Source organism: Ochotona princeps, chromosome 14, assembly GCF_030435755.1.
Source record: "Ochotona princeps isolate mOchPri1 chromosome 14, mOchPri1.hap1, whole genome shotgun sequence".
Lineage (NCBI taxonomy): Eukaryota > Metazoa > Chordata > Mammalia > Lagomorpha > Ochotonidae > Ochotona > Ochotona princeps.
This window is the reverse complement of record NC_080845.1, coordinates 36,257,293-36,279,673: the sequence shown is the minus strand read 5'-3', so window position 1 is coordinate 36,279,673 and position 22,381 is coordinate 36,257,293. Positions and strand designations below refer to the sequence as shown.

Here is a 22,381-nt window from a genome sequence, read left to right as displayed (position 1 = left end):
GACTGCAATAAAATAGTAAGATCCTTTATATTAATGTTATTGAAAATAAAATACAGCTGTTCCTAAAGTCAAAACAATTCAATATTTTTCATTTTAAATTAGTTTAATACATATTCTGTTGTTAAGCTTAATTTACTAATCTTGCCATGGTTTAGCTCAAGCCCCACTGTCATTCTAACAAAGATTCATTCAACATATATCTGATCTAAGACATTACTGGCTGATGTGCTTTTTGTTTTAAATTTTATCATATGCACATGGGGGCATGACAGATCACTGAGGCCTGCAAAGGACCTCAAGTACCTTGGATGGAAGAACAAATTGGACAACTCTCCCAGCCAAGCTTTGACAGCAAATAGGTAGGTGAGTGGAGATGCTAGGGTGGACTATGTCAGCTAATGGGTGTTGAAAATAGTTCCTCAGCCTTGGAGCAATGAAATCAATAACATTTCAGAACTACTGAAACCACTTAAGCCGTACTCTCAGATCATGCTCCACATCAGGGACTCTGGGATATCATCCCCAGTTACTGATGCATTTAGGCTGTGGGATACATCATTATCAACAATGTAATCATTATAAAAAATAAAATAAATTTATAGTTAAAAAATTTATAGTAAGAACACACCTCTTCTTATTCTAAAAGCCTTACGTGAGGGAAATAAAATCTATACTCCAAGGTGTCAAAAAGGCTAACTGGTTACACAGATTACTAATCCTTACAATTTTATATCAGCATACACTCTCATATTCCACACAGTTGTGACAAACATCAGTCCATTTTTAGGCGAGAAGCGGAGTAATTTCCTTATTATCACACTGTAATGCACAAGGTGGCTCAAGTCACTACATCACAGTACTGGCCCTTACTGTTCATTTATAAGATGCAGTGTTATATTTGAGACATTCAGCAACAGGTGAAACTTACTGTCAGGGATAGTAGGAAGCATTGACAAAAGGGAGGAATATTCATCACACAATTAGAGTAAAACTAGGTAACAGGGTCAGATACACAATATGTGTGAAATGAGCACTCATTTAAAAACATATTTGTATCTATAAATGGCAGATGGATAGAATGATGGATTGGTGAATGGATAAAGTAGAAAAATATTACATATTTCCAACTTTACAATTTTTAAGGATAGAATCTGCTATTCTAATCTGATTATGATACTTCATTCTTTTACAATCTATGCTGCACATTTTCACCCACATTTTAGCATAATAAACACATAAAGACCTATAATCACTTTCTGTGAAAAGCGAGGGGTACTTTTGCTCTTTTTCTTTCATCTGTTCCACATTACATCATATTTCAAAACATCACAGAAAATACTTACCTGGAAAGTTGCATCCTGTTTTTTTCTCTTCACCTAAAAAAATAAAAAAGACACACAAAAAAGCCAATTTAAGTCAATTAAAACAACACAATGATAAAAGGGGTATTTTCTTTATCTTAAACGTTTACCCATTTTCCTTTGAACAAAAGCAAAACATTTCACCGTGGAGACAAAAATGCATGATGAAACCTTCCAATAACCACTCTGCTTTAAAATGCTTTGTAATTTCTGTATTTTGTGATAATATGCCTTTTCTAATCTTTTATAGGCACAGAAATTATGACAATGAATAGAGATATAGAATGTATGTTTAAAAAGAAGATAAAACTAAATTATGTAAAAGGAAAAAATTACATAGGCAACACTTAATCTTCACACAGGCATATGTCAACCTATAAGACTTTTTATGAATTAAGGCAAAAATATTTTTAAGGGGCTATTACAAGTTATTCAGAAGTTCTATGTTTCTATACCTGAATGCTGATCCAAACTCAGGTTTTGCTTCTTTTCTTTCCTCTTCCCTAATAATCTTTTCTCCCTTATGAACCAAGTGATTATTGTGTTGTTTATAATAATTGTTCTACATCCCTTATGGAAATTGTAATTACGATGCTGAATATTCAAACAGCAAGCCACTTTTCTCAGGGAAATTGTAATTATGATAATGCACTATTTACCCAACCAATGTTTTCTAGTCATTGTTCTCTTTGAAAAATGAGAAGGTGAGAGAAAAAAACACTGAAATAAAACATCCTGTTGGGATCTCAGATATGCATTTAAGCAATAAGTAATAAATAATAGAAGCTAATACTTGCCATATGTCAGACATAGTACAGGGTGGCATTATGAATACATGTTTAGCACACACACTTACATGGTAATTACACAGATTTATCATTTAACTTACACAACAAACTTACCAGGCCAGTAACATTGTTATTCTAATTTTATAGACTGAAAACCTGAGTGTGGGGAGCAGCCGACCCCACACGGATGAGGGGCTTCAAGATGGCGGCTGGCCGAGTGCCAGGAGGCGGGACTTGTTCCAGCCAGGCGGCAGGCAGGAAGTCACAAGGATAGGCTAATTCTCCCTCGCAGCCATTCTGGCCTATCAGATAGCGCCCCGTGGACCACGTGCAGAAGTGATTGGTGGAAGAACTATATTTAAGCAGCTTGCTTTCGGCAATAAAGGTCTTTTTGGTTTGTGACATTCTGGTGGCTCTTACGTGGGGAATGGGGGGAATACAGAAACGGGAAGAATTGGGAAGAAGGGTGGCGAAGAAGCGGGTAGGAAAGCTTAGACAAACGGGGACAGGAGCAGCGGAGAAAAGGTTTTAAACGCAGCCGCTTTTGCCAGTTTTTCCCGGACCCCCAAGAGTATGACTAGGCATTTTTAGTGTCGTTGCTGCTGAGCGGCAGTAACACCTGAGGTTTTTGTTTAGTACCATAAACTAAAGGCCCAGGTTGCACAATACATCAGCACATATGAAATTTATCCACTTTTGTTAATATTTTATATACATTCAATATCATAGTGTACAAAAAACTATGAGTAGATATCTAGCACTTAAATTACTGTTGAGCAATACATTGAGAAAGGAACTTCCCCAATCACGCATAGTGTTTGAAGTGTTTATAGTGTGTGTGCTTGTTTAAGAAATCAAATATTTAAAAGTGCAAAAATCAAAAACTCAAAAAACGGAGGCAAAGGTTGTACTATTTTACAAAGTAACAAAACCAAATAAAACTCAGGACCAATTATTAAATATCTCATTAGGGTAAGTCCTCGGCAGCCAAGGGTGCAAATCTACACTAACTCGTTTCACCTGCCTGCTCTCCTCTGCTGGACTTCTACACGCACTGTCCCTAATACAGGACCTGTCACCTGGCCTCCAAAGTGATTTATTTATGTTTTCTTGAATATTAATAAATAGTAGTTGAGCAATATCATATAGAAGCTCTTATATACAAGTTTTAAATCTCATTGCAACTGTAACACAGGATATTTTCTCCAATTATTGAATGGCTCACGTGAAACAAATACGCTACTGAAGGGAGAGAGATTGTTCTAAGGCTTACAAAAAGTATGTGTGAGGGTGGTAGGTTGAAGGAACTTCCTGGGCTGAGAGAAGGACTAAAACTAGATCTTGGAAGTTCCACAGCTGCCTAAAGTGATAAACCCATGGCTAAAACATAGCTTTCTAAACATTCACTAATTTACATATTTTGTTCTTTCCATTTTTATTTCGTGTTTCATTTGCCTTTAGCTGAGTTTCTTTTCCATCCTTTGTAGCTTAGCACACTTGGGGAGATAACTTCAGAACGATGCATTTTCCTCCATGAGCTAGTTCACTGCCCAAATGGTTAAAGCACCTTGTGCTGAGTGATCCGAAGTCAGGAGCCAGGAGCTTTTTTTCATATATCCCACATGAGTACAGGGGCCCAAGGACCTGAGACATCCTCCACTGTTTTCACAGGTCATAAGCAGGGAGGTGGTAGGGGAGGCTGGATTGGAAGTGGAGTAGCCCGGATATAAATTCAAGTCCATATGGGATACCAATGCTATTCAGGGAGAATTAGTGTGCTACACCACCCTGCTGGCCCCTTATTAATTTTTAAGATATGTTATCACATTACTCAGGGTTTCTAAGTACTTTCCTATCTATTTTAGAAAGCAAATGGGGAGAAAAATAAAACTGCCTAGGAAGGGAATATTGAAGACCTCAGACCCATTAGTAAGAATTGATTTCACACTGCAAGATAGGCCACAACACTCAGGTGAGGTCCCAGTGGGGCATAAGATATGTCCAAAACTGGTAGAACACGAGTGAACAGCGTAAGAGAACAGTCACCATTAGGACTGACCTTGAGATGAGCTGCAGAGGCCGGAGCTGTTTCCCATGAACCCTCTCACACGGGATACACTTACTGTCTGAGGCAAGTAGATTCTGCAGAAAAACACCCAGGTTCCCCCCTCTTAAAGGCACTGACTTCCTCACGCCCCCAGAGTGCTGGATGCTGGGAGCTTACTCCCTCACTGCCAAGCCCTGCTTCTCCAGCAATCTGCCTTCTTCCACCTGAGGGAACATCTTGAAACAAGGTTATTTATGCTTGCTGAAGTAGCTGATAATCATGAATGCTTACTACAAGGACACAAGGACCAGACCCCTTTATTTAGACACAAATACACTTCCCCATATACTTTCTGCATGAAAACCTTTGTCTCAGAGCCTGCTTTCAAGATAATTTACCTACAGGAAGATTGCAAAGTTCAGAAGACTTGGAGCTGAAAACTGAATACAGCTGTTCAACTCTGAAGCCCGTGGCCTTTCGAATAGATCTGCCTGCCTCTCATTAAGAATAGCTAAACCAATTTTGCCCATGTGATAAGTATTGTTATTGATGGGTTGGTTAAGACAAATCAGAAAGCATTTTTCAGTGTGTGCAATTACACTGCCTCTAGTACATTAAACTTAGTGTAGCTCTTGAAATGCAAATATTCACTTAGATACATTAGTAGGTACACATAAACATGCATACTTGATACTATTTTGCAATATTATATTAAAATACAGCATTTCCAGACTATATTATATTACTATATACCAAAACTAACTTCAAAGCTACTTGATTAAGATCCCTAATTACCCCAGCCAATTTTTAAAGAACAATAAGACATTTTTATTCACATTGTTTTCTAGGAGGAAACATTCAAAACTTCTTTTTCAGAAAATTTAAAAGATTAGTTATGAAACAGGGACTTGCTTGCATTTTCTACCATAAATGTAAAGCTTTTATCATGGATGAAATGCAGTCAGAACAATTTACAGTCCAGTAAAATATAACTTTAGACAGCCTTTACAATCAGAACACAGAAGTAATCAAATTCAATGCACTTTTGAGAAAACGTAATTAGGAGTTTACAACCAGCAAACGGCACTTCACAATACTCCTCAAGAAATTCTGCATCATAAAATCTTTTATTTCCATCACCTATCCTTAATTTTAGATTGAATTATTATACTTTTTTGCTAAATGATTGTGGTGTTATGCGGTTATTTATTTTATTCCACCTCTATGCTACATCAAGGTCTTTAACATGACAAACACAAGGTATTTGATAAAATTGTTCTGGTAGAAAAAGACAAGAAAATGTATCCAAATCTTGTCATAGTAGGGCATTTAATAGTGGTTATACATCAAGGAAGCTACTAAGCTTTAGTTTGTGCTTAGTTGGTAGACAAAATATTGACATCTTTTATTGTGAGAGGTGGTTGATTTGAATGATTTTTAATTTTGAGACTGGCAGAAAGAACTCCCCATGGAAGCTGCATTATTTGTCCCAAGTGGCTATCTGCACAGCAAACATTCAGTGGAGCAGGAAGCTCATGGGGAACTTTGCATCCAGAAGCAGTAGGTTTATACAACAGATTCTGCTCAGTGAACTTGGACCCAAGAACTCTCTCACTCAACTAGATCACAGCTCACCTAATTGTTGGTAAGATGGTACTGGAGGACTGTACAGTATCTGTTTCTCTAATTTTGTTTTGGAGTCATTTACTAATCTTAAACTTGTATATTCTTAATACACAAGCCAGAAACAGATCTATGTTAATTCTTTATCATTATAATTATGTTTGTGCTATGCATAAAAGTGTATGTGACCTATTTATAAGGGACTTCAGCAAGATGGTATCTCCAGCATTTAGGGAAGAAAGTCACTTTTTTCTCAGGACACTGAAAATCCCTCTAGCTAAGAGGGATTATCAAAACAGGAAGTAACATGTTACACTACATTTAACATCTCAGAAGTCCATAACAAAAAATCAACCATAAAACAAAGACTTTGGTATAAAGTCAGGTGTTAGCTTTATGCCACAAGGATCTCTTTAGGATGGAATTCCACTCAGAATGGAAAATGATGTCATGCTAACTTATTTTTGACGTTGTTTTTAAAAGAGCATTTAAAAGTTTTTTTTATTGAATAACTGACAGTCATCTTGGCAATGTCATTAAATCTTTTATAGGATAAATTTTGAATGAATCTGTGGCTGTATGAAGTTAGATAAGTGCTTTTAGGATGAGAAGATGTTTCAGAAGGATTGCCAAAGTAGCAGCTATAAGAAAGTGGGGCATGTTGGTTTGGTAGCATCCTGCAGACAGATAATTAATAATTTGAAATCATATTTTCTAGCACTCAGAAGAAACAGTGGGATGCGGGCACAAGAATACTGGGTGAGGAGTCAGGAGACCAGGATTTAATCTATATCTCCCCTGCAGTTGGTCAACTCTTAAGGACAATATTTTTCCTTCACTTGAGCTAAAAGTGTCTGAATAGCATCTCCCTTCCCTCAACAACACTACTCAATAAACAATTATTTCAACAAAAGTATAAAGTATAATTTATACTCAATATGAAATGTGATGTGCATGCCACAAATATCAACGCTTGCTTAAGATTTAGTTTTGGGCATGGTGTGATAGTATAATGGTTAAGGTCCTTGCCTTGAATGCGCCGGGATTCCATATAGGCACCGGTTCTCATTCCGGCAGCTCCACTTTCCATCCAGCTCCCTGCTTGTGGCCTGGGAAAGCAGTCGAGGACGGCCCAATGCATTGGGACCCTGCACCCGCGTGGGAGACCTGGAAGAGGTTCCTGGCTCCTGGCTTCGAATCAGCACAGCACTGGCCATTGTGGCCATTTGGGGAGTGAATCATCAGAGGGAAGATCTTCCTCTCTGTCTCTCCTTCTCTCTGTACATCTGCCTTTCCAATTAAATAAATGAATCTTTAAAAAATCAGGAAGCTGCAAATAAAAAAAAAGATTCTCACACCTATAACATATAGAGGAAGGTATAAAATGGAAAAAATTCACAAAGCATAGAGTAGAGTAAATCATGAAATAAATTATTGGACTAGATGATTTTAAAGGTAGCTTTTTGAGGGTTTGTTTATTATTGGAAAAATAGATTTACACAGATGGAGAGACAGAGAGAGAGAGAGAGAGAGAGAGAGAGAGAGAGATAGATCTTCCATCCACTGGTTCACTCCCTAAATGGTCACAATGGCCAGAGCCGAGCTGATCCCAAGCCAGGAGCCAGAAGCCAAAGCGGGTACAGGGTCCAAGGCTTTGGTATGCCCTCTGCTGCTTTCCCAGGCCACAAGCAGAGAGCTGGAAGGCAAGTGGAACAGCTGAGACCTGAGCCAGAGCCTATATGGGATCCCAGCATATGCAAGGTGAGCACCTTAGCCACTAGGCTACCATGCCAGGCCCCCAAAGGCAGCTTTCAAATGCATTACGCTCTGAAGTAAAAAGCTTCATGGAGAAAAAAAGAGGGAGGGGTTAAATAGAAACAGTTGGAGAAGTTGGAGATGGGCTTTCTCTAGACATGGGAGAGTCTTGGTGAGTGTTGAGAGAATGAAGACAGTTATGTGGGATAATCATGTAAGCTAGGAGTGAGGAAGGAAAGAAAGTTAGGTGCAAAAAGACAGGAGGCCCTGGCTCATGCGGATGTTCTGAGTTAGACTGAATGCTTTTCTGTTACTTTGCAACCAAGATGAAGGTAGAAAATCTTTTTCAAAAGATGTAGTTTAAAATAAGTGCAAGTTTCAGAAAGTCAGTTGGATAACAATGTGTAGGGTGTATTGGAGATGGAATGTTTAAAATAACAACATATAATACCAAGGACTGGATTACAGAGGAACATACGTGACTTTTCTTTCTTGTGAATAAAGTATGGTGGACTCTCAGTAACCCAGGTTTCTGAGGAGGAGTGAGGAGTTGAGGCTTCCTGAGGGCCAGCTGCTGATTGCTTCTCTCTCAGGGCCAGGAGTTTGCTCTGTAGAGCAGTCAGGGACCGTATAAAATCCATCATGATGTAAGTCCACATTCAAGGATGTCTGACTGAGGGTTAACAAACAGTGTTACTCTTAATAGACACCATGATGATAATTATGTATTTTCAGCATGTAATTTTGACCTTCAGAGAAAGGCTAAAATTTTTCCAGAGCCCTAACCAAAGAATAAGTCTTTACAGGACTGTCAGAGCAAAATGAATAATCAGTAATTCATTTGAAGAGGTTTCTTTTGTTTGGTTGGTTGGTTGGTTTTTTTGTTTGTTTGTTTGAGACAGAACAACACCACAGAGACAGAGTAGTAGACAGCCAGGCAGAGATCTTTCCCCTCTCTAAATGTGCCAAAGAGCCAGGTGTGGTTCAGGTCAAAGTTCCCCAAGTTGGCAGCAGGGATCCAAGGACATCAGCCATCATCTGCTGCCTGTCAGAGTGTTCAACCACAGGACGCGGACATGATGAAAGAAGGCAGGATTTGATTCTAGGCACACTGGTATTGTCGTATTTCCAAGTGGAATGTTAAACACTGAGCCAAATGTTTGCCCCAACTGGAGTTTTTACTAACATGGAAGAAAAATAGGACAGTTGGTAACCTAGGAGTAATTGGACGCAAATGGCAGCAACAGTAATCCCCGCCCCATTTGCTGGTAGGTTTAAGGTCTTCATTTTGAGTATTCTTACGTAATTTCAGACAGGGTATGCCTGTGCACAAAGGTATCAATTCTCAGGGAAGAATTATCCCTGCTTTCGTGGGCAAGTCAACTGCATCCTTTGAAATTTGGACAGAAATGCAAATGTATATATATATCAAATATATACAACTTACTCGTCTTAATGGGTCCCATAATTGTGACTGAATGGGTATCATCAAAAAAGAATAAGAATACAACCATGCTTTCAAAAGTTTAGTTGTTTGTGAAGTCCTTCCATTATTGCTAGACTGCTCTGTGATTTAAAAAGGAATCTTTAGGGCCTGGCACAGTAGCCTGGCGGCTAAAGTCCTTGCCTTGCACACGCTGGGATCCCAGCTGGAACCCTTGCACGCGCTGGATGCTGGTTCTAATCCTGGCAGCCCTGCTTTCCCATCTCTCTGCTTGTGGCCTGGGAAAGCAGTCGAGGACAGCCCAAGGCCCTGAAACCCTGCACCCACATGGGAGACCCGAAAAAGGCCCCAAGCTGCTGGCTTCAGATCGACGCAGCTCTGGCCACTGCGGCTTCTTGGAGAGTGAAATCATTCGATAGATCTTCCTCTCTGTCTCTCTGCCTCTCTCCAAAGCTGACTTTGTAATAAAAATAAATACATATTTTAAAAAAGGAATCTTTATTTTTTCAGCACAGTCTATCCAGTAATGTCTAACTAAACAAATTGCTTTGCTTGGACAAAGTTGGTCATTTATTAACTATATTAACATAGAAGAAATTTCCCAATTGGCTATTAATGTTATACTTCTAACCTTAGCTACCTTGCTATATAGAAAAGAAGCCACAGCTGAAAATTTGGGGAAGTGTTTCAGCCAAGACTTTAGAATGGTACCTTGAAAGCTAATCGGTTCAGAGCTATCACTCATATTTTGTAGCTTTGATGTTCCCTTTTTCTGCTTATACATCTAAGGATGTCTGATCCTGTTTAATGCATAATACTACAATGGGAAAAATATAGTGTATGGAGCCAAGTATTGGCGTTCAGAGGGATCTGGGTCGGGTCCCAGCATTACGAATTCTTAACAAGAGAACTTTGTTCTCTGAGTCTCTAACAAACTTAGGGGTAATTTTATCTACTTCCAGGTTTGTTTTGAGAATGATTGAGATAATACATAAATAGTACCTGACACTTGTAAGACTCAAAGGAAATGTCAGTTCCCTTTATTCTTTAATACTGTTTCTGATTATTAAGCTATCTTCATTGATTGCATTTATCATCTGTGGCATTTGAAATATGAAAGCAGTTAAAATATTTCAAGTGTCTAGAATTCAGATAGAGACGTTGTCACATGGAATAATTCACATGGAAAGATTCACATGAAAAACTCATTAGATATGTCTTGGCAAACTAATCATGTTGATTGATTATGCATTTAATGAGTTTAGTTAACCACCTACAACATATTATGGACCACTAATAGATGCTCATTTATATTAAGGACAGAAATAATATCCATAGACAGAGTTATCTGAATATCAATTAAACACATTTTTAAGAATTTCCTATGTTATATTTATTAGCGATGAATCAAGCAAAGCCTTGAACTTCATGAGGGTTTATTCATACAGACTTGGCAACTGTTTACCACATGAAATCCTCATTTACTATTATTTTCATTCAGGTCTATAGGACACATAATTGAAAACTAATTTACAGTGGTTAATAAGATTTGCTTTAATTTTGTACACAGGTTAACATAGGTTCCCCATTTGTATATATTTTGAAATAAGAACTGTATGGTAAAGGGTAGTAGCTGTGGAGCTGATGCCTTTTACTTTGCCATAGGGATAATACTCCAGTTCAGACACTAGAACTAAGCTTCCTTGCTCCAAGTGTGCATATTAAAATGTTTCAGTTATGTCCTGTAGAGAAGCTTTATTCATCCTTTAGCAGTAAAGGTCCTTCCTGCCAGGCTTCTGCTCACTTTCCTGGCAGTCTTCACACTTCGATTGCTCAAGTTGAAATTCTAGAGGTCTCCAATCCCTGTTTAGGCATAAAATCCAGATATCTGCTCTTCCTCTGGTCTTTCCCTACATGGGATGTTTTTGCATCTCTTTCTTAACCTTCTATGAATGAGCACACAGTATGAGAAAGGCCAAGGAAACAGTCTGTAGAATCATTCAAGAAGCAGGCTTCCAAACAAGATTGATATATTTAAGGTAACAGGGAATACTGGTGAGGCCAGTGGATTCCAGACTGTGGGAATAAATTGAAGGGATCATCATCTGGGAAAGGAGTATTCCTAACAGAGAAAGCCCTGGTACAAGGAAATCAGTAGAAGTCAGGATTTGGGGGTGAATGAAAAAAAAACAAAGATCTGTCACCTGCCAGCCTTAACCACTAAACTAATTTTGAACTTTGATTTATATGCCAACTGATTAGACAAGGACTTTAATATAAGGAAATGCCATATACATTTGTTATATATGCATTTTTTCCACCTCATCAGCAATGTTTAGGTTTTCCTGTTAAGGTAATTTAGAGTTGAAAAACGTATGCTCTTATATAAGTACAAAAAACGAAGTTATAAGTCTTCAGGGTAGATTACAATTATGAAAACTCATGCACATATTTCATATTGGTTAAAATAAAACACTGTATAGCTAACATATATCAACTTAATAAATACTGAATTATTAATAAAAAGTACCATAGTACTGATTTCAATAATAATATTAGCTACCTAAATTACTTTAGTTTGAAAACTGTTCAGATTAATAATATAATAAACAAATCTACCACTGAAAAAAAAAAGAAGAAAACTGAAGTTGTGTTCTGCTTCAAGCGCAAATACAAGATCCTCATCAATCCGTCTCTTCAGGCAACCAGTATCTGAATTCCACATATGTTATTTCTTTCCTTTCCACTTTACAAACACTCATTGCATCTTGAAGTAGTCATATAAAAGGTACATCTGTCTATGGCTATAAACAACATCCATGTACCTGTTTGTTATTCTTAGTGTAAAAAAATGTTGTATGTAACGCTTTAAATTTGCCATCTTCCCAGTTAACATGTCGTTGTAGCTTTGAACTGCTTCTACATTTTAGTTTAATTTGGTCTTCTCTCCCCTCTGCATTATTTATAGAATAAACACTTCAGTACATATATAACACTGTTAGACAATCTTCATTCATATATGCATTATAATTTCATATTTCTAATTCATTAATAGTTTAGATACGCTCTTTCTTTTATTTTTACTCTTAGCAGTTTAGAAAACATCAGGTTTTCACAAATAAAATTACTTGTAAAACACGTATTTCTTGCAGCATTCTCCCTAAGGTGTACTCATTTCTTATATGAATAGTATATGCAAACTGTCCCCAGCATTAATCTAAGCAAAAGCTTCAGACTTTGTATGATAAACAGAAACACTGTATATAAACATTTATATGTACACATGACATACAAATACACACATATGTATATATATACAACAATTAGCTGGATTTTACGTTCTAAATTCTCTCCAAATATAGTACTCCATTATTTTCTTCCATTCAATATTAGGCTGAAATATCTGATAGCAATCTGATTCTTATTTCTTTAATATGATCTATATTCTTCTATTTCCTCTTTTTCTTTATTCCATTAATATTTACTGAATGTCTACTATGTGTGAGGCCCTAAGTTAGGCACTTCCTAGTCAGTTTTATATGTTTAACAGATATAAGAATATATGTTCCATACCAATTTTTAAGAAAGCATTATATACTCCTTTCATTATTGTGTTAAATATTCAGTGCTTACAATATGTGCTGGTTCCATTTACTTCACCTGATTTCCCACTTACAACTCCAATTCCCTTTGTAATATTTTTAATCTCATCTGAAGTGGTAAAAAAGTCTCTTGCCTTACCTAGGCCAAATTCAATTTTTTCACAACTGCTGAAAACTCATGTATAGTTTAATTTAAGAACTCATAATCAGAGCTTAGTAAAAGGGATGTGCTATATCCAGCTTCATGACTATACTGTGAATTTGGAAACTTACAGAGCATACAAATAGCTTCATACTTTATAGTGTTGTTTTTCTGGGCAACTAAATATACTCTCTGGCCAGAAAGAAACTTATGCAGCTTTGGGAAAATTATTAAGCAGAAGGAAATGTAGTGAACAAAAGATAAATGTTCAAATATAATCCTGTCCTGGAAGTCTCAAATGTTACTAAATCCTCTAGGAACTGTGTTTCTTCCCTTAAAATAAACAGGATATACTCATAGACAAATATATATGCATGTACTATATTAGCATACCTTTCCAGATAACTGCAAGAATGGTTGGCTACCACATTCTGTGTAGGCAAAAGAAAATGGAGCCAGAGTAGGGAGAGATGGTAGTGTGTATTTATTAGGAAAACTTGCATATTCTTGGCAACTCTTTTTTTTTAATGAAATGTAACAATTCAATATATATCTTCTTACACAACACCATTAATAAAATACTACAGTTCTTGGCCTTTTGGGAGCTCACATCATGGCAACAGATAATTGCTTTTGTGAGAAATATCAACAGCATGAGATATCTTTTTTTCCAACTAGGTTAGATTTTAATATTTAAAATCTTGCACATAACACGACATCATGGACTTATATCCCTAAAGGAAAACATTTCAGAAACAAAGGACTAGTTTTATGCTATATACTGTTATCTGGATTGCTCAATGCACAAAGTCCACATCCACAGAACAAGCAAGTTTTTAGCTTATATAAATCTTTAAAGAACATACAGAGATGGCTGGACCATTTAAAATCCATCCTTCATTATAGCCAATAAATAAATAAAATTCATAACTTCTATTTTTAAAACATGCTGAGAGCAGGGAAAAAAGAAAATGCTTTCTAAAGCGCCATGAATCTTTCCTCTTATTAATGAGGTTGATGTCTTATTTCTTGGCTCAGATACGGCTGCGAAAGATATTAGCTTGTGTGTAAGTGTATTTTTGTTCATAGAAAATGGAATTTTTAGTTTTGCAAAATGTGCCTTTTCCATGAACTTGTTTTGCAACAAAATAAACTGATCTGTGAATTAGATGACCCATAAACTTTTTGAAATCCTTGTATATTTTTTTTTATTTTGTCCACACTCCATGAAGCTTTATCTTCCAGAATTATACTACAAGAATTCTTTGATTCCTAATCAAATATGAATTCAAAAAGATAGCATTTTTATTTTCTCCTCCATAAGTTCAAAAACTTTAAAGTTGAAACAACTTTACACTAAATATCTGGCTTGAGGGTTTGTTGGGATTCCCCTAAGATGAATTTATGATCAGGACTGTCAATGAATGCTTGCTTAAGATTAGTAAAATTCGGCCCCTGTACATGGCCTAGCAGCTAAAGTCCTCGCCTTGAAAGCACCAGGATCCCATATGAGCGCCGGTTCTAATCCAGGCGGCCCTGCTTCCGGCCCCCTGCTCCCTGCTTGTGGCCTGGGAAAGCAGTCGAGGACGGCCCAAAGCCTTGGGACCCTGCACGCGTGTGGGAGACCTGGAAAGAAGTTCCTGGTTTCCGGCTTCGGATTGGCGCAGCACCGGCCATTGCAGCCATTACGGAGGGAAGATCTTCCTCTCTGTTTCTCCTCCTCTCTGTACATCTGACTTTGCAATAAAGATAAATAAATCTTTAAAAAATGATTAGTGAAATTCTTCCCATTTATTTTTTTCTCTATCCAATGTGAAGATTGAAGGAAGTGACTTGTTTTTACTTTTCCTATGGACAGTATATTTTTACTACAACTGATTATATAAGCAGATTTTTTATATCCTTAACATCTGAAGAGATTTTTATCTAAATTGTTTGCTAATCTAACATTAAAAAATTAAGCTGGAAATTATATTGAGTATGCTCTATGTTTATGTTAATGAAATTGTAATATTTGCCAATTAACAATTACAAGAGGATTATATTGTAAAGGTGTTACAATTTTTACTCTCTGGTCTCCAAGTAGTTTTGCTTGACAGACAAAGTTATTTACAAGCAACCTATCAGATCTTTCAATTTTCCCAGCAGATACTCTTTCCTTTGTGGGGTTGGCTTTCCCTTTTTCCCTTACATACAGGGCTGACAGCCTTGCAGAGTGGCATCGTTTCCACTTACCCATGACTTTAGGCATGAACATGCCCGAATTTTTGCCCTATCAAAGAAGATTCCATCTTCTGTCTCCATGCTGCACCACTCAGGAGAGATGCTATTTAGCAGAAAACCAACAAACATAACATCCCCATATTAAAAAGAGAGAGACACAGAGATAGACGGAGAACCTCACATTTCGTAAATCCAGAACTATAAAATCAGAAAGTCCAAAAAGGATTTTAGTATTCTGCTGAGCACTTGACTTTTTAACATTTACATAGTAAGGTACCATAGCTTACTGATCTGACATGAAGGCTAAATACAGCCTGGGCGCCATGTTTCATATTCCTTGTTCTGCCTCCACCCCAACCCCGTACCCTGTCCAGGTTCTCATGTAGTTCAGGATTTGGACCACCACTAATTTTCCTGAGCTAATCTAAGAAATCAAAGTGGAACTATCACTGTGGTCTGAAAAGTACATATGTGTCTTGGTAGCTGAACATTAATTTTTTTCTACATTTATTATTATCAAACTCAGTTTTTATAGCATGAAGAGACATTGTAACAATAAGTTACATTTTGTTTTTGAGTGTCTTCTATCTGTCAGACATCTGAGTGTGACATTTGTACTTTCTCTAATCTTTACATCTCTTCACCAGGGCTCATGAACGCTTGGCCAGAAAATGTGAGAAATCTATTCTATCTCAGGTCACTGCTTCCACAATTTCTGCCTTAAGCTGTATAATGTGGCCACACATTGTGAGCAAATAGCCTCCCTATTGTTCAACTCCAGCAGGTGATTGCAAAATTAAACTATTTCTTTCAGCCCAAGTAGGTTTAGAATTGTTTTTGGCAAATAATAAAGGAAGAACCTTTTATAGGGAAATCTTAATTCACATCTATGCATAAAGGATGTTTATCCTGAAGTCTTGCATTATTTAATAATTATCTAGTTAAATCACTCTATGTATCAATTTACTGAGTGTGGAATAAAGAAATGGTATAACCAATATATTCAGTTTTGGTGTGTACAAACAATGCTCATTGTTCTCCTGCTCTTAAAGTGTTGACATATGCATACAGATTGAAATGCTTTTACTTGGAATGCCACATAAATGAGAAAAAAAAATGTACTTCCACAGTTTACGATTACAGCTCAGGGAGGCCTTGGTAAGCTTGCCATTTCCCAGTCTGCCTGTGCCCTAGATGCTGCCCTGCGCAATGGGGATAATACATATTTGACTTCTCGCAGGGAGACAACGTTTAATGAAGATGCAAAAGCAAAGCCTTTTGATTTCTCCAGAGCTAAAAATCTTCTAAACAAAAGGCATTAGAGGAATGTTCTTGTTTGTAGTCAGCTGTGCTTGAATGCATCCAAGACACAAAGCATTCAGCCCAGCACACCACTGAAAAGGCTTTTATCTTCTTCATTCTTCTACAATACCAGCATTACTTTTGAAAAATGTCTGACATACTTGATGAGAGAGCGAGGACATCGTTACAGAAGTAGAAGGGGTCCATATGCCAGTACTGACACAGTGGAGCATGAGTTCTAGACACCACGGGGGCAGGTACTTGTCAGAAGCTAATTCACTTTTGGTTTGCCTGCTTCCTTATTGACTCATCAATTTAAACCTGGCCTATTTTTAAGTCAGTTATACATCAGTATGATTTGTGTATAATGAAATCACAGAGTTTAACTGTAAACTTCAGTGAGCGATACAAATTTTTAAACCTAACTTGAAAACTGACCAAGGTATAGGAAATTTTCATTTTCTTGAAAGTTTTCTTCATGCTCCTTTGCACAGATCTGGCGTTAACACATTAAAACTTGGATCTTATATTTAAGTGGGTGGTATTGTATTTGAAAAAGGATTCCAGTGCCTAGAGTGAAGAAACACAATCCCCCAGACAGAGAGGGTAGGTACTGAGACAGTTAAGAATCTGTTATTTTTTTAAATATTTATTTTTGTTAGAAAGACAGATTTACAGAGAAGGAGAGACAGAAAGATATTCTGTCTGCATGGTCTCACTCCCCAAGTGGCCGCAACAGCTGGAGCTAAGCCAATCTGAAGCTAGGAGCTCTTCTAAAGTCTCCCATGAGGGTACAGGGTCCCAAGGATTTGGGTTTTCCTCAACTGCTTTCCCAGGGTACAAACATGAAGCGGGAAAGGAAGTGGAGCAGTTTGGATATGAACCAGTGCACACAAGGGATCCTGGTGTATGTAAGGCAAGAACTTCAACCACTAGACTACAGTGGCGGGATCGAATCTGTTATCCTTTATGTGTGAGTTACTACTTCCTTGGGAAGCTCTGTTCTGTTCAAAAGACTTACTTTTTTTCTTGTTGCACCTGTTATATGGCTTTATCCTTATCACAATTTGTATTTATGCATGTACTAGTTACCATAGGCCAAACAGCAGCTCCATAACGTAGGTCACTAGTAATGTTAAGTGAATTAATCAAGTATTTACTCATACCTTCAAAAAACCCATTATTAAGTATTTTTGTGTCCCATGATAGAACTAAACACTAATTAAGAGCATTCTGGAAGGTCTCAAGTCACAGCCTGACTTCCAGCTTTTAACAAGCCAGCTCACTGCTTTCCAGCGTCGCACAGCATGGCAAAGCAGAGCACAGCAGGCCATAGGTGATAGAGAAATAACATCCATTCCTCTCAACCGTGCAATCGCCAGATTAAAAAACCAATGGGGATTAGCATATACGTATTTTTTTTTTACTTTTGAGGGGGATAACTTTTGATGACAGGATTGCTATACTGACCGCCAGATTTCCTAATTAGAATATTGATTCAATTATTGAGAGTAGCAGGCAGGTTATCATCAATCTTTCAAGGTCTCTTTCCCCCTTGTCTCACGCCCTATACACCTTCTAGTGTTTCTTGGGAGGCTCACCCAAATACATTTCCTAAAGTAGAACCCTTATTTTAGCATCTGTCTGGGAGAACCAAGACTAGGACACCAATTGATTTACCCAAGTTAGAGTAGTCAGTCATCAGCACTGGAATTTTAGGGTTAGTGAAACCATGCTCAGTGAGATGAGCCAATCCCAGAAGAACAAATATCATATGTTCACCCTAATATAAGACAACCACCATTCAAAATATAAAACAAAAAATAAAGGTGAACAAACATACACTTGTCATCTCACAAATGAAGGATGTAATGGAGAGCAGAGTACCAAGAATCAAAGAAAATAGACAGCATGCATCTCTACTACCGAATCAAAGAGGGCCTTCAATGAAACTTCTAAACATACCTAGGCAGCAAAACATTACATTTTCTTCCATTGCCTATACCAACAGTGTCATGACCCACATAAAGAGCAGAAAGCTGGAGTCAAGATTACACCTGATGGATGACTTTACTACAAAACTACAAAAAAAGCGGAGGACAATAATGGGGGAGATAGGAGAGAAAAGGGAATGGTTGGGAAGAGGGAAGAAGACCTGTGTCTACAAAATTGTAAAATGGAAAAAAAGAATTTAAAAAAAATGAAAGGTTTAGTCAAACCATAGTTGGGTGTATCCAGAAAACAAACGAACAAAACAAGACAAAACAAGCCAAAAAGCTCTCCTCAAGGAGTTTCTGCTGGGCATTAGGGCTGTGGATCCCAGCGTTAACCCTGTGCTGGCCTCACTCGGCACTGCCTGCTTCTGAGTGGTCTCATGCTGCACATTGCAGGCTGTTTCCCTTTCACTGAGGAACAAACGTGGCTGTGAAGAACGCCTCCTCCCACCTCTCTGCCTTGACTACCAACGTTCTTCCTTTCTGGCTCCTCCTCTTTTCACCCTTCCTGCCTCTGTTTAATTCTTCCCTCGTTTTCTTTACTTCCACAAGGATAATTTTTTCACCCAAACCACACGCTTTTTGAAAGAAGATAGCTTGAAGCTAAAAAAACAAGCAGGTAACATAGCTGACTTCTCTTTTCTCCTAAGATGACTTTTGTTGTCTGAATCTCTCACAAAATTCATGAGGCCATGCAGAGATGGCCATAAGAAACACAATTATTAGTATTGGACTGTACCTAGAGCTCCTTTTTATTACCCAGTGTGATACTCATAGAATCTTATTAAGAAAGAAAACCCTCAGTGTAGGAAATAATCCATCTCATTTGCCAAATAAGAACAGTACAGCTAACACAAAAAAAAAACAGAATTAACAATAGAATCCCAGTACCAAACCCTCGCCATTTACTCCTTAGTGAAATGAACACAGATTGAAAGTGCATTAATTTCATTACACGGTGGAAGAACTAAACTTACCCTATCTTTTTTGTATTAAGTCCATTTCGCATGCAGTCACTGCTACCACTTTCGTTAGATTAGCAAAGCTCTCAGATCTTGGGACTGCGGAAAATAATCTACATGTTCTTATTTTATTAAAATACTTAAGAGTCATTGGCTTTGGAGACAATATTAACATGTATGTTCCAAAGATTCTGTTGGCAAGTCCACCCCAAGCTGACATCAAAGCTGTTAACTTCCCACATTATATATGGATACATGAAATCACTTTCATTTTACTACTTTAAATAAATTCATGAACATCGAAAGTAAAATAGGTCAGCTCTTTGCTTTTAAGAAACAAAGAAGGTGACAGGAATATGCAATACACACACACACATAAGCATTCGTCAGTTAAATTCAGTGTGATGTAGGCTGAAATATATAACATTATTAACTGTAATATCACTCAGTCAAACATTTGCATACCCTTTTTCAATGTCAGCATATAGAAATTTAGATGAAACATGTGTTAATTGCCAAGGAGATGAAAATTCTGGCATAAAAGGTACTTCAAAGCATTTCAACCATGATACTGAAATAAAGACATAAAGGCAACATAAAATTCAGGTGACTTCCATGCAACAAAGGAAGGATTAGACCTCCTACTTGTACGGCAGTGTGTCAGGAGATTCGGCAAGGTAAAGCGTGCAGCTAGCACATTCTCTAATTCAGTGTTGTTAAAGTATTATCTACTTGCTTAAACAAACGTACGTGCAGTGCATCCAGGTAAGTTTTATTTTACCATTAGGCCCTATTGCTGCTGTTCAGACGTGTGCAGCACAAGTCCACCTTTCCTCTGGTTTTCAGGGTTTTGTTTTATTTCACTTTGTTTTGCTTTGGAATAGTACTTACTGGGCTTAGATATTAGAGATGGTAGAGATTTCAGCAACTTTTCCTGTGTGCATACAAACAGGAAACATTAAACTTTAAATGTGACCCTCTGTCAATATTTAGCTTTATTTGGTAAATTAAAAATGTGCCTTGAAGTATATTTATTTCCATTTGTTTCATACGAAATGTTAAAAATTTTGGTGCCTATTAGGAAGCAAGAGACTAGGGAACAGATACATGAACTACCATAATTCATGTGAGCCCTTCGCTGAGGATTCCATCTTACTAGTTACGTGGCACTTTGCTTCTGGGACTAGGTTGTCCCTCTGCAAAATGTATATAACCCATTTATTAACACACTATTCATGAGATTATGTCACATTTAGTGGAAAACCCCACACTGCACATCACATGCAGGCACAAACTGAGGACCCGCTTCCTTCTCCTCTTCCCAGCCTAAGCAGTATAAAAGCCCAGTGCTGCATAAACTAAGTGGCCATCTCCCTTACACAGTCACACTGCCATGTGCAAGTGGCTCCGGGCCATCTCCAACCTGGCAACAGGCTGTCAGACTCTCTCCTGAACAATAAAACTCTTTGCCAGAACTAAAAGTGTCTTTCTCACTCTTAGTCGCCTCTGAACCTAACAAATAGGCATAATCCAAGAAAACAGGTGCAAAGAATAGCCATCATTTTATCTAGAGAGTTAAAAAACATCAAGCAAACCCCTGGAAGTCTGCAAAGGCTTTGACTCAAGTCAAATTCTAGAAAAAAAATCTTATTTCCAGAATAAGGCTTTTGTTGTAACAATAAATATGAAGGGCCTGATGTGGTTCAAAGGATTAAGATGGCACCTGAAATACAGGGATCCCACATGGTCGCCAGCTGAGTCCTGGCTACTCCACTTGTGATGCTAACTTCCTGCAAACCTGCTGGGGGGGTCGGAGGCGGAGGGGGGGGGGACCAGCAGAAGATTGCTCAAGTGCTTGGTCCCCTACCACCCCCATGTGGCAGATGCAGAAAATAGTTTTAGCTCTATGGCCTGGCCCAGCCAAGTTTGTCCAGCCATCTGGAAAGTACATCAATGAATATTTATCAATAAATAAATATTAAAAACATTAAATATGAGGGCATATTTATGAAATGTCAAACATGCAAATATTGACAATGGTAGACTGGTCAAATAATTCATGAAGGATTTATATTTTGTGATTTTATACAATTAATAAAAGGAAAAAATCACTGTTAGCAAGAGCCACAAATTTTAACAGGGGGAAATAAGATAGGAAAAATTCACTGAAGAAGAAGAAACACATAATTTAAAAACAGAACAAAATGCTCAGCCTCAAAGCAGGAAAAGAAATGAAATTTTAAATAATGGCATGTTCTATCCAAAAGAGTGTATGAAATATGATTAAAACTTCCTGTGACACATAGAAAAGGTTTCTATTTGGAGCTGGCAGTTATCAGAAAGAGGTCCCACAAGTGCAACAGTGATGGTAGACATGGGTGTTAGTTGAGCTAAATTATGGAAGTTGACTTAAGTGTGCTAAAGATGGGTTCAATTTACAATTTTAAGATTATGTATGAGATACGTGCAATAAAAACAATTAAAATACTATCCTAACATAAAGATGGTATCAGTTAAAGAATCAATATGACATGATTGAATAAAGACATTCTTGAATTAAAACTTAGTTTATAAAAATAAAATAAATGATCCCTGGCCCAACAAAAGCAGTCAGTTTAATTCTACAGCATTATCTGGAAGCAAGTAAAAATGAAAGGTCCATTCATGTAGGCAAAATATGGCTGGACTACAAATGTGACGGATGACTATAATAGACAGTGTGGCTCTGTTATGACCACTTGGCATAGAAAGACCAGCTCAAAGTATAATCATATCTTTAAATTGCAGCTTATTTTGTAAAGATAATTCTTTTTGTTCAGAACACCTGGATCCAAGAATCAGATGTGCTTTTTGTCATTTGTGGGAGTTTACACAGCTCATGAATTCTCCTGAATCTCGCTTCCAGTGGTGTACAGGAACTGGCTCTTACCACCTCATGAGAGCCAAGGATCTCTTCCCAGGTTTGCTTCAGTGATGTGACATAAGTAGCTTAAAATTTAGCATGGTGGATTATTTATGTCATAGCAACCAGAAAACGCTAGAAACTCAGGTGCCCTTCACTAAAAGGAGACAGCTGTAAAATGTCAACTTGTACATCATTTATTATAGCAACTGGTTGTTGAAGAACTAAGAATAACA

General features: G+C 37.5%; 1 non-coding gene across 1 annotated transcript in view; it reads right to left on the bottom strand.

The window, feature by feature from the left end:
* The window catches only part of LOC101525019 (uncharacterized), a 286,890-nt gene that overhangs the window by 62,833 nt on the left and 201,676 nt on the right, over nt 1-22,381 (bottom strand). The window contains exon 3 of the transcript XR_009246636.1: nt 1,344-1,376. This is a non-coding gene — a transcript (uncharacterized LOC101525019). The remainder of the gene's footprint in view (nt 1-1,343; nt 1,377-22,381) is intronic.